The 14,004-nt window shown below is 37.9% G+C and overlaps 1 protein-coding gene across 10 annotated transcripts in view; it reads right to left on the bottom strand.

Annotated features, from left to right (window-relative positions):
• The window catches only part of TAS2R1 (taste 2 receptor member 1), a 286,550-nt gene that overhangs the window by 180,316 nt on the left and 92,230 nt on the right, over window positions 1–14,004 (bottom strand). Inside the window, exons 1-2 of one of the 10 annotated variants that reach the window (XM_063700846.1) lie at window positions 5,954–5,976; window positions 5,681–5,714 (exon numbers count right to left, since the gene is read on the bottom strand). The exons of the other annotated variants lie outside the window; for them this stretch is intronic. The gene's annotated coding sequence lies outside the window, so the exon portion shown is untranslated. Of the gene's footprint in view, window positions 1–5,680; window positions 5,715–5,953; window positions 5,977–14,004 lie in introns of those variants that run through there. 10 annotated transcript variants of the gene reach the window in all.

Raw genomic sequence — 14,004 nt, 5'->3', positions numbered from 1 at the left:
CTAAATATATATGCACCTAACACTGGAGCTCCCAAATTTATAAAACAATTACCCTACTAGACCTAAGAAATGACATTGATGGCAACATAATAACAGTGGGGGACTTTAATACTCCACTGACAGCACCAGATGGGTCATCAAGACAGAAAGTCAACAAAGAAACAATGGACTTAAATCATACCCCACAACAAACGGACTTAACAGATATTTACAGAACATTCTATCCAACAACTGCAGATTATACAATCTATTCTTCAGCACATGGAACATTCTCCAAGATAGACCATATGGTAGGCCACAAAACAAGCCTCAATAAATTTAAGAATATCAAAATTATATCAAGTACTCTCTCAGACCACAGTGGAATAAAATTGGAAACCAACTCCAAAAGAAACCCTCAAAACCATGCAAATACATGGAAATTAAATAACCTGTTTCTGAATAATCATTGTTTCAACAATAAAATCAAGATGGAAATAAAAAATTCTTTGAACTGAACAATAACAGTGATAAAACTTGTCAAGACCTCTGGGATACACCAAAGGCAGTGCTAAGAGGAAAGTTCATAGCATTAAATGCCTAAATCAAAAAGTCTGAAAAAGCACAAATAGACAATCTAAGCTCATGCCTTATGGAACTACGGAAACAAGAACAAACAAAACCCAAGCCCAGGAGAAGAAAAGAAATAATCAAGATCAGAGCAAAACTAAATGAAATTGAAACAAAAGAAAACAATGCAAAATATAAATGAAACAAAAAGGTAGTTCATTGAAAAGATAAATATAATTGATAGGCCATTAACATGATAAACAAAAAAAAAAGAAGACAGAAGATCCAAATAAGCTCAATTACAAAACAAATGGGAGATATTAGAACTGATACCACAGAAATCCAAAAGATTATACAAGGCTACTATGAACAACTATATGCACATAAACTAGAAAACCTAGAGAAGACAGATAAATTCCTGGAAATATACAATCCTCCTAAATTAAATGAGGAAGATATAGAGACTCTGAACAGACTAACAAGAAGCAGAAAGATTGAAATGGTAATTTAAAAAAATTATCAAAAATAAAACATCCAGGACCAGGCAGATTCACAGCCGAATTCTATCAGACATTCAAAGAAGAATTGGTAACAATCCTATTGACACTATTCCAAACAATAGAGAAAGAGGAAATTCTCCCTAAATCATTCAATGAAGCCAGTATCACCCTAATACCAAAACCAGGGAAGGACATAACCAAAAAAATGGAAACTACAGACCCATATCCCTGACGAACATAGATGCAAAAATTCTCAATGAAATACTAGCTAACAGAATCTAACAGCATATCAAAAAGATAATCCACCATGATCAAGTGGGTCTCACACCAGAAAGGTGGGGATGGTATAACATATGTAAGTCAATAAATGTGACACACCACATAAACAAAATTAAAAACAAAAATCACATGATCATCTCAATAGATGCAGAAAAACATTTGACAAAATCCAGCATCCCTTTATAATTAAAACCTTCATCAAAATTAGCATAGAAGGGACATACCTTAAGGTAATAAAAGCCATCTATGACAAATCCACAGCCAACATTACACTGAACAGGGAAATGTTGAAATAATTCCCACTGAGAACTAGAACAAGACAAGGATACCCAGGTTCACCACTTCTATTCAACACAGTACTGGAGGTCCTAGCCAGAGCAATCAGACAAGAGAAAGAAATTAAGGACATCAAGGTCAGTAAAGAGGAAGTCAAACTGTCACTGTTTGCTGATGACATGATTCTATATCTAGAAAACTCTAAAGACTCATCCAAAAAGCTTCTAGAACTGGAAAATGATTTCAGCAAAGTTGCAAGATACAAAATTAATGCACACAAATCAGTAGCTCTGCTATATACCAACAATGACCAAGCTGAGAATCATATCAAGAACTCAATCCCTTTTACAATAGCTGCAAAAAAAAAATAAAATAAAATACTTAGGAAAATACCTAATCAACAAGGTAAAAGACCTCTACTAGGAAAACTACAAAACACTGCTGAAAGAAATTGTAGATAACACAAATGGGAACACATCCCATGCTCATGGAAGTGTAGAATCAATATTGTGAAAATGACCATACAGCCAAAAGCAATCTATAAATTCAATGCAACTTCCATCAAAATATCACCATCATTCTTCACAGAACTAGAAAAAGCCATCCTAAAATTCCTGCGGAACCAAAAAAGAGTCCACATAGCCAAAGAAGGATGAAGCAAAAAGAACAAATCTGGAGGCATCACACTGCCTGACTTCAAACTACTATAAGGCCATCGTCATCAAAACTGCATGGTACTGGTACAAAAATCATAGACCAATGGAACAGAATAAAGAATCCAGAAAAGAAATAAAGAGTCAAATACTTACAGCCAATTGATTTTCAGCAAAGGAAACAAAAAACATAAAGTAGGGAAAGGCCACCCTATTCAACAAATGGTGCTGTGACAATTGGCAAGCCATGTGTAGAAGAATGAAACTGGATCCTCATTTCTCATCTTATACAAAAATCAACTCAAGATAAATCAAAGACTTAGATCTATGACCTGAAACCATAAACATTTGAGAAGATAACATCAGAAAAACTCTTCTAGACATTGGCTTAGGCAAAGAGTTCATGACCAAGAACCCAAAAACAAATGCAACAAAAACAGACAAATAGATGGAAATTAATTAAACTAAAAAGCTTATGCACAGCAAAAGAAATAATCAACAAAGTTAACAGACAACCTACAGAGTGGAGAAAGTCTTCATAATCTATACATCTGACAAAGGACTAATATCCAGAATCTACAGAGAACTCAAAAAATATCAGCAAGAAAAAAACAAACAATCCCATCCAAAAGTGGGCTAAGGACATGAATAGAAAATTCTCAAAAGAAGATATACAAATGGTCAACAAGCATATGAAAAAAATACTGAACATCACTAATTATCAGGGAAATGCAAATAAAAACCACAATGCAATACCACCTCACTGCTGCAAGAATGGCCATATTCAAAAAATGAAAAGATAATAGATGATGGCATGGATGTACTGAAAAAGGAACACATTTACACTGTTGGTGGGAATGTAAACAAGTACAACCACTATGGAAAAGTGTGGACATTCTTCAAAGAATGAAAAGTAGATCTATTATTTGATCCAGCATTCCCACTACTAGGTATCTACCCAGAGGAAAAGAAGTCATTGTACGAAAAAGATACTTGCACATGCCTGTTCATAGCGGCACAATTTGCAATTTCAAAAATATGGAACCAGCCCAAATGCCCATCAATCAACTAGTGGATATAGAAAATTTGGTGTAGCTATATACCGTGGAATACTATTCAGCCATGAAAAAGGAATTAAGTAATGGCATTCACAGCAATCTGGATGGAATTGGAGACTATTATTATAAGTGAAGTAATTCAGGAATGAAAAAGCAAACATATGTTCTCAGTCATAAGTGGGAGCTAAGCTATGAGGAAGCAAAGGCATAAGAATGATACATTGAACTTTGGAGACTCAAGGGTAATGATGGGAGGTAAGGGATAAAAGACTAGACACTGCATGCAGTGTACACTGCTTGAGTATAACCAAACACAACCTGATCCCTAAAAACCTATTGAAATAAAAAAAAACAAATCAAAACAAACTTAATTAAAATAAAATAAAATTTAAAATGAAGTTTTATTAGAACATGAAAAAAAAAGTAGCCCAAGTTAACTGAGACAGAAATTTGTACCAAGAAGTGGGGTGTTGCTCTAAAAATCTCCTTAAAATGTGAAAGCAGCTTTGGAACTGGTATTAGGTAGAGACTGAAAGAGTTTTGAAGTGCATGCTAGAAAAAGCCAAGATTGCCATGAAAGGACTACTAAAGGGGAGTCTGATGAAGACTCAGAAAGAAAAGAAGAAATCTGCAGAGAACACATCCACCTTCTTAGAGACTACATAAGTGACTGTGAACACCGAATGTTGGTAGAAATATGAGCCATTCTGATGAAGTCACAGATGAAAACAAGGAACATGTTATCAGGCAATGAAGTAAAGGCAATCCCTATTATATAGTGGCAAAGAACTTGACTAACGTGTTCATAAATGAAGTTAGCTATTTAGCTGAGGAGATTTCTGAGCAAAGTGTTGAAAGAGTGGCTTCGTTCCTCCCAACTGCCTATAGAAAAATATAAGAAGAGAGAAATCAATTAAAGAAGGAATTGTCGAGTAAAAAAGAACCAGAACTTAAAGATTTGGAAAATCCTTAGCCTATCCATATTTTTTAAAAATGAGAATGTTTGGAAGATAATATTAAGGGTATGGCTATTTGATGAGGAGACTAGTGTGGGTGTCAACCATGGACCTAATCAGCCACCTCAACAGAAGCAAGAAATGGGATCAGCAAAAACTTTGACAAATAGGATGAAAAGAAACAGAGAAAATGAGACAGAATGAAGGCTGCAAACATATACCATTCCTCAGAGAAAAAATAGGGTGATGGGGAAGATGATTCAGAGATTATTAGGGCTACCACTTTCACCACAGGCTTATGAGGTGGACCTAGTTCCTCCCTGGTCTCACAGGACAGGGCTAGCTCTCTCATTTCAATAGGTCAGAATGTTCCCAACTATTGCCATACGGGTGGGGCCACTGAAGATATCCTAGTGGGTGGGTCCCCATGGAGCAGGAGGAGCAGGGCGAGTCCATTGCACTGTGAGAATGATGCTGCCATCATTGTCCTGCTAAGACAAATTTAAATTTTTGTCTTGCTAAGAACTTCCTTATGACCCATCACTCCTTCTTCCTTCTTTCCTATTCTTCCCTTTTGGAATGAGAACGTCTATCCTATACCTGTCTCATCATTGCAGTTTGGAAGCACATAACTTGTCTGGTTTCACAGGTTCATAGCTGGAGAGGAATTCTGTCTCATGACGAAGCATACCTCAAGTCTCTCTTTAGACTAGACTTTAGACTTTAAATTTTAGAGCTGATGCTAGAATAAGTTAAAATTTGGGGGACTGTTGGGATAGAATACATGTCTTTTGCATGTAAGAAAGACAGGAATTTCAGAGGGCCATGAAGGGAATGTTATGGACTGAATATTTGTGTTCCCTCAAAATTCATATGTCAAAGGCTGAACTTCCAATGTGATGGTATTAGTAGGTGGAGTCTTTGGGAGGTGATTAGGTTTAGATGAGGTCATGAAGGTAGACCCTCCATTATGGGATTAGTGTCCTTATAAGAAGAGGAGGAGATACCAGGCCTTACGAGACACAGCAAGAAGTTATTCATCTGCAAGCCAGGAAGAGGGCCCTCACTAGAACCCAATCATGCTTGCATCCTGATCTTGGACCTCCAGAACTGTGACAAATAAATGGCTGTTATTTAAGCCACCCAGTCTGATATTTTCTTGTAGCAGCCTGAGCAGATGAAGACAGGTCCTCTCCACTTTTCACTTTTCTCCATGTCCAGCTTAAAATCCTTGATCCAGTAATAAAAATCACATCACCACCTTGATTACATTCTCTGTTCTTTCCACCTCTATCCTTTATCAATGCCAATGAAGACCTTCATTCTTAAATGGGATCTCTTTGTATTCCTTCTTAGAGCCACACATGAATCTACAATTGTCTCAAAATAAAATATTTTTTAAAACGCACCTTCTTTCTGGATGATGCCAAATATCTGACGTGCCTAAAAGTGAACAACTCAAGTTAGTGAAGATACTTTCAGGCTGATTGTGGTCATAAACTTTGCATGGAACCTCTCTCCCCCATACTTTCCTTCTCTTACACTCATTCTTTTATTTTTATTATCGATTCTCATGTGTGTGAAACACAGGTAGAACAGAGGCTTGAATGTGCCTTGGTCTCTGGGAGGCAGGACAAGTCTACTTTTAGCATGTGTGCTAGGGGAAGCTATATCTCACTTACTCTTCAACAGACCCCAATCTGTCTTTTGTTTCCATCATCCAATGAAAGGCAAGGTCACCAATGTCTTTATCTGCCAAATCCAAAGGGTGCCAGTGAGATATTACTTGACCTCGCATTAGCATTTGACATATTCTCGTCTCTGAAAATATTCTTCTCTCTTGACTTGTATGTGTCTCCTGTGGCAAGATATGAAAGTTTCAGCCTGTGTGAATATAGAAACTTCACCATGCTCAGGATTTTCTCCATGTGTTTTGTGCTGTATGAGAGAGATTAAATATAAATTCTTCTCCTCACTTCTGGGAGAGGTTGGAAGTCTTTGGTCTTCATGGAAAGGCAAGCCACACCTGGACTTATTCTGGCTCTGAGTTTAATGGGCCATGAGGAGTAAGAAGACAGTAGGTTTCAGGGGGACGTGGGGGTATAAAGAAGGCTTGAGATGAGGATGCACAAGAGAACTGCTAGAGGGATATGGAAGCAATGGAGAGATTACCACCAGATGGAGCCCCTGGAAGTGAGGTGCTAATATCTGGAAAACTGCTGAGAAGGAGGAGGATCCATAATCCAGGGAGCCTTAGAAAAGTGGACCCTTCTGAATATCATGGCAAAGGGCATTGCTTGAGGGCCCAGGAGGCTGATGAGAATGGAGCCTTGCCTGACAATCACCCAGTCTTCTTCCAATGGAAAATGTTGCACTATCTGCACATGAATGTCTTCTCTTTGTCTACACCCACACCAAAGAAAGCTCCTCTCTGTCTATACCAGCACTTTACCCACTGGCTGAAGACCCCCAGCTATGCCCCAAGACTATGCCTGGTTCCTATCCCATGACCTCACGTGGATGTTCCTTGTTATGGTTTAAATGTGTGTGTTCCCCTAAAACTCATATGTTGAAACCTAATTACCAAGGTGGTGTTATCAGAAGGTGGCCCTTTTGGGAGATGATTAGGTCATGAGAGTAACGTCCTCATAAACATGATTTGTATCTTTCTAAAAGAGGCCCCAGAGAGCTGCCCAGACACTTCACCATGAGAGGATGCAGCAAGAAGAAGCCACCTGTGAACTAGGAACTGGTCCTCACCAGACACTGAATCTGCTGACACCTTGGTTCTGGGGTTTCCAGCCTCCAGAACAATGAGATGTAAATCTCTGTTGCTTGTAAACCACACAGTCTATGGCATTTTGTTATAGCAGTCCAAACGGACTAAAATTTTTCTTACATATTTTAAAATCCCCATACCCATAAGCCTAAAGAGTGAGGTCTGTTCATGAAGTGGGCATCCCCTGCCCCCTAAACTTAGTGGTGAAGAGGTATAAAATATGTAAGCTCAAAGGCCACAAGCTAGGACAGTTGTTCCTGAGCCTCGTCTTACACTGCCTTCTCCACCTCTTCCTCTGACTTTGCCAGACGCATTTGCTCCATCTCCTCTGCTGGTTCCTCCCTGCTTCTGAATACCTCGGAACTCTGCCCTTTTTTCTTCTTCTTCTTCTGCCTAGAAAATCATATCTATTACCATGACTTTAACAACACCCACATTCTGATCACTCCAAGTTGATACATTCAGGCCAATGAAACCCAGGTTTAGACATCCAGCTGCTTACTTCATGTCCACATCTGTGTGTTTCATAGACATCTGAAGCATAGCATGTTGAAAATTACAGGGCCCTTATGATGTGTTTCTGCCAGTCTCTCCAACCAAATGACAAGCCATCCTTTCCCTCAACCTTCCAACACAACAGCCTCTTGGGCACCCTTTCCTTTCTCAAACGTGACACACCCTTTCTCATCACAGGGGCTGTGCACGTGATATTCCTTCTGCCCCAAACTTCCTCCCCCCGCATTGCTTACTCTTATCATTATTTCAACTTTCATCTCCTCAGAGAGACTTTCTCTCCCACTCTGTCTCTAAAGTAGGTCTCACTGTTATTTTCTATGAATTCACCCTCTATAGCATAAATCACCATGTATATTTATCTGTATTGTCCTTCACCCCCCTGCCCAACCCAATAACCCATGAATTTCATGAGGGCAAAGACTATACTACATCCCCAGTACCTGGAATACTGTCTGGTTCAGAGAAAAAGAGAAGATGTTCGATAAATATTCATTAAATGAATGACTGGTAAACATTAGAGTATACATATAATAATATTATATATATGTATGTATGTATATATATGAAGTTGAAGAGGTGTAGAGAGGTGGGTAAGAGATGAGTTTTATTTTACATGTGTTGAGCTTGGAGGACATAGAGGACAAATGAATGGATCAATCCAGCAGATGATTGGGCTATAAGTGTGAAGGTAAGGGAGGCCAGAGATAAAGATATAGGAGGAATTCAACAAAACTATGGCCAAAGTCACAGATGAGAATGAAAAGGCCCAAAAAAAAGTCAGTAGAGTGAGAATAGGGAACCAAGAACAGAACCCCATAGAAAACTACCTAGAGGTTACCTGCTGCTCAGTCACCACTATTTCACCATTTCCACCAAGCTCTCCTGCCTACTCCTCTGCCTTGTCTAGAATAGGGGGCCAGGAACTTAGTAATAGTCACCATGGTAGGTGCTGGGAATAAACAGTGACCAAAACAAACTTGGTCACTGCCGGAGAACAGTTCATGGGTAGTGAAAGCAAGCCATGTGGACAGTCACTGGGTGGCAGAGACCATGCCTCCCAGTTTCTTTCTCTTCAGTTTTAGTTGGTCATCTGACTGCCCAGAGGAAAAGCTACATTTCTGAATTGCCTTTCTTGCAATTTGGTGTAGACATGGATTAAGTTTTAGCAATGGGTTGTGAGCAGAAGGAAGGGACACTGTTGTGAGTTGAACTGTGTTCCCCACAAATTCATATAATAAAATCCTAACCCCTGTTGAGGAATGTGAACTTATTTGGAGATAAGGTCTTTATAGAGGTAATCAAGTTAAAATGAGGTCATTTTAAACAAGGACCTTATCTAATATGACTAGTTTCTTTATAAAAAGGGGGAAATTGGACACAGAGATACCCACAGAGAGAAGACAATGGAAGAGACAATGGGAGAAGATGGTAACCTACAAGTCAAGAAGAGAGGCTTGGAACAGATCTTTTCCTCACAGCCCTCAGAAAGAACCAACTGCCAATACTCAGTCTTGAACTTCTAGCTTCCAGAATTGTGAGACAATACATTTCTATTGTTTAATCCATCAGTCTCTGGAACTTTGTTACAGTAGCCCTTGCAAACTAGTAAAGAAACCACTTCGAGGTCAACTCTAGAAAAGGATATGTATGAACCTCCTGGCCCTTCTCCCACTTTGTTGGCCTGGGGATGACTAGACTTGCAGCAGCCATCTTGGATCCAGAAGTGGAAGCCATGTGTTGAGTTTGGCAGGGCCACACCACAGTTGACAAAGCACCCTTGACTGCACCCCTCTGGACTGTTACAGAACAGAGAAAGAAAGGTCTGTTTGTTCTAAGCCACAATATTTTGGGTCTCTTTCTTACAGTATAGATTCCTTAGCCTGTATTCTAACTGATACATATTGCATAAAGGTCATGGATAACTGTAAATAAAGTCATACATGACTGCCAAATAATGCTTGAAAATGAATTATATTTGACCTCCCATCCTAATTATACATTCTACATCAAATTTATAGAATTGAAAGTACATCCTGCCACATCTGTCTCTGCCTCCTAAACCTCCAAATTGGCTGGTCTCATCAATTCTAACTTGGTTTTCATTATTGACTTCATCTCTTTTCCCATTTGCAGACCACTCAAAGAATCTCTTCCAAGATTCTTCCTTCATATTCCTTAGGTTACCTTAGCTCCTCTATTTCACTCCAGTCTGGTTTTCAAGTTTAAAATGCTTTCCAGAATACAAATCTGACACTCCACTATTCTTTTCTTTCCAACCCAGGCACAATTCAACATGATTCAGCCATCATCATTACAGGTAAAGTACTTTCCTAAAACACTCATCTTCCTCTGCTCTGTCTTTTGCTGAGGCATGCAGCCCCCTTTGATGTTAAATGGACTTCTTTCTGTGACAGTACTTGAAGACAATGGGATCTGGCTAGACATCTGTAGGTTTCCTTAATGTCAGCATTAAATACATATTTATTGTTAATTGATACATTTATGCCTGAGTTTTCTAAATCAATGAAAAGTAAAAAAAAAAAAATGCTCACAAAATGCTAAGAATTTTATCTCACTTTAAGGAAAGTCCATGCCAAGAATGTTCTCTTATCTAAGCAGGAATATCTAGAGTGAAAAATTTGGAAATCAATCATGGTTACTGTAGTGTTTTTATTCTAATCGATTCCACTGTTCTCGAGCCCATTTTTTTTCATCCAGATATTCCATGAAAGTTCATATAGGGAATACATTCTACATTCCAGAACAAAATTTAAAATCACTGAAGCATTTGTCTACAAATGCAAGCTGATTGGTCAGTCCTACATTCTTTCTTTATTCTAGAATGAAGGGCAATGTGGATACATCTGAATCATTCAACAATGACATAGCTTACCTTCTCTATGACCCAATTTACTTGCCTAATTTTGGTGACTCAATGGACTAAGGAGAAGATAAAATACGGAGAAATTATATTTCTTTTGCTGGATCTGTCAGAAAAAAAAGTGTATGACTTTGGGGAGAAAAATATCCTTCCTCTGACTTTGCTTCCACATTTGCAAAACAGGAACAGAAAAGTCCCACTAACTTAGTAATAAATTATCTCATTACTGAGTGTAAACACTGTTATTGTTTAGCATTTATTTCTGCAATCTGTCAGGATATTTTGAAATTTCTCCATGAACTATACATCTTAACGCAGTGTTTCTCCTTCTCTCTCACATGGCGTGCTGGAGAAGGCGAGGCAGAATGGTGAACACATGGGTGATGTAAATGAAATGCTGTTTATTTTCAAATGGATAAAAGGAAATGTAATTAAGCTCCCCAAAAGCCTTCCAAATAAACTTCCCTTAAAGGAGTAGAAAAGGAGGTTGTAATTGATCAAAGTAGCTACGTCAAGTGTCAGATTCCTTGACACTTGGAGACAGACCAGATTAAGATAGCCAGCAAGAATCAATTGCAGTACAAGCCAGAGGCTTCACAGGATTGGGGGAAAATACCAGAAATGTGGATTAGATGCTGGTCAGCATCAAGAAGCAAACACACTCCATGTCTGAAGTCTCGGGCTTAGATGTACAACTGGTGTAAGTGAACCCTCTCTCTTCTTAATGCACAAACAAGTCAATGTGTGTTTATATTAGATAAATAGATGATAGATGATAGATAGATAGATGGATAGACAACAGATAGATAGATAATCTCCTATCTTTTTATTTAATGAGGAAAAGCCAAGATATCAGCCTAAAACCACTAAAAAAGAGAGAGAAAGCAAGCCCTACGGGTCTGCAGGTCCCAAGAGAAAGACTTCCTTCTGCTACATTGCATGCTGCCAAGGATAGCAGGGGATCCACAGCAAATAATATCTACTCAAGTCTGTATTGTACATTTGCTAAATTCTGATCCCTGACCAAAAAAAAAAGGAACCCTGGTAGAACAACTATAAATATACATACTCAACATCTCACATGTCCCATAGTAAATGCCACAAAATGAGCATGTTTTGTATTTGTTCTAAAATTGTTACTCTTCAGAGTATTCAAACAAAAAAACAAAACTATATTTATATCTCAGGATTCTATAACTCCACCAGCTTTGGAATGGCAAGAATGAGAAGTGGTCACCCTCTTAGGGTCATTAATGTTCCCGAAACTTACACTTCATAGAAACAGGCATTTTTATCCTTTTTAAAAATACATGTGTATGCCCTAACTAATCAACAGCCTGGACACATAGACAGACCCAACTTTGAATTGATTGTGGAATTAACTCTCATGTGTCAATAGAGAGGAAGTCATCAAGGTGTAAATTTCCTCTCTCAAGGATTATATGTCTTTATCATAAAAATCATAATATAAAATCATGAGTTTCCATTAAAAAGTGACTATTTTATGATCCACAGTTTATCAACTGTCAGCTATACACTGTTTTGATTCTTTGCTTTCCTCTTTTTCAACATGATCAAATATGAACATGCTATTAAGTCTTAACCCTGGCATGCTATTTTTGAAAAGATAGTATATAATGAATATCTGCCATAAAATAGTATATAAGTATATGTGATAATCAATCACAATTGATTGTTTTAGTTTATTGTCTTTCCAACAAGACAGTGAAGATTCAAAGCATTCCATTGTTAAAATAAGGTTTTAAAAACAGAAAAAAATGAAAAACTACCAGGAATGGGGAAGAATTAAAGCACAATATAAAACCCCTGTAATAAAGAGTCATTGCCTCACAGATGAACATAAATTGAAAAATCTATTGCTTTTTTTTCTGCAGACATTTCTCAGGATAGTGCCATACTACCATTCATGGGAGATGCTTATCACAAATAGTCAGAAATAATGTATCTCAGGGAGAAGCATTTCATTATTAGGTATGATGAAAAGCAATATTACTAGAGGCATTCCATCATCAAGTTCTCTTAGCCTATTTTGAAAGGTCTTTAAGAAAAGGTATTCACAAGCAAGCATGAAAACCATGAAGCATCAAAGCAGTTGATGATTCTAATAATAGCATAACTGATCATTTATACACTGTAAATATAACCTACTGAGCTCATCAAAACGATTAAAGTTGAAGTTTAAGACAATGCAAAATAAATGTTTAAATGAAACACACTGAGATGATGACAGTGGTTAACTCAGAGTGGGTCTGATCAGCGGTCTTGTAAATTTCATTCTTTCTAGCTTGCAAATTTTCTACAATATATAGGTAGTATTTTTATAATAAAAATTTTAATTTTGTTAATTTTTTCCAGGCTTACTAATATTTTCACCTGCAATGTGTTTCCAGTGTGTATGAGTCAAAATCTTTGATAGGACTTTGAAGTCTACAAAAGTGAGCGGAATATCAGGAAAACTGATTTTAAGCCCACATGTCACAAGCCAAAGGAACATGTCTGATTTAAGCTCCCTGCGCACGAGCTTTAATATCTGTAAAAACATCTCCTCCTGCAAAAAGATACCCCTAACTGAAAACAGTTATTTTCTATTTTGCACATGCCTACGCTTTAAATTTATTTCATTTGGAAAAAATTATTTTCTGTTTTCTTGGAAAAAGTTTGACTTTTTAATGACAATTTTACAGGCATCAAAAATTATGCACTTTTTGATTGCACAGTAAGAACTGATCTAGAAAAAATTAAATTGAGATACTTTTCAAACTGGAAGAAATTTAAATCACTGAGGTAACAAGTATGGGGTTTCTTTTGGGGGTGATGGCAATGTTCTAGTTAGATAGTGGTGATGGCTGCATGATCTTGTAAATACCCTAAAGATCATTAAACTTTAAAATGGAGAATTTTCTTGTATGTGAATAATATCTCAAAGCAAAACAAAACTAGAAGATACTGAGGAGAAAGCATCAGATTTGGGACAGAATTACCTGAGCTCGTATGAATTTGTTTTCACACTACTGTAAAGACGCTACCTGAAACTGGAAAATGTATAAACGAAAGAGGTTTCATTGACTCATAGTTCCATATTGCTGGGGAGGCTTCAGGAAACTTACAATCATGGTAGAAGGTGAAGGGGAAGCGAGCCTTGTCTTACATGGAGGCAGGAGAGCGAGAGGGAGAGGGAGAGAGGGAGGGGGAGGGGAAGTGCCACACTTTGAAATCATCAGCTCCCATGAGAACTCACTCACCATCACAAAAATAGCATGGGAGAAACTGCTCCCATGATCCAATCACCTCCCACCATGTTCCTCCCTCTATACATGGGGATTATAATTCAAGATAAGATTTGGATGAGGACACAGAACCAAACCATATCAGAGACCATTCCGTATAATCACTGTCTCCTCCTTGCCAAAAAGTGAGAGACAGACACAGGACTCAGGGACAATCAGCAGAGGCTGTCACGTCCTTAAGGCCATCTCATCCATAACTGAGATTTTTTTAAATCAAATTGTGTTATACAAGTGGGCTCATTTGGCCAT

The sequence above is a fragment of the Gorilla gorilla genome, chromosome 19 (genome assembly GCF_029281585.2).
Source record: "Gorilla gorilla gorilla isolate KB3781 chromosome 19, NHGRI_mGorGor1-v2.1_pri, whole genome shotgun sequence".
Lineage (NCBI taxonomy): Eukaryota > Metazoa > Chordata > Mammalia > Primates > Hominidae > Gorilla > Gorilla gorilla.
Note: the sequence above shows the minus strand (reverse complement) of the source record. Positions and strands in the feature narration are given on the sequence as shown.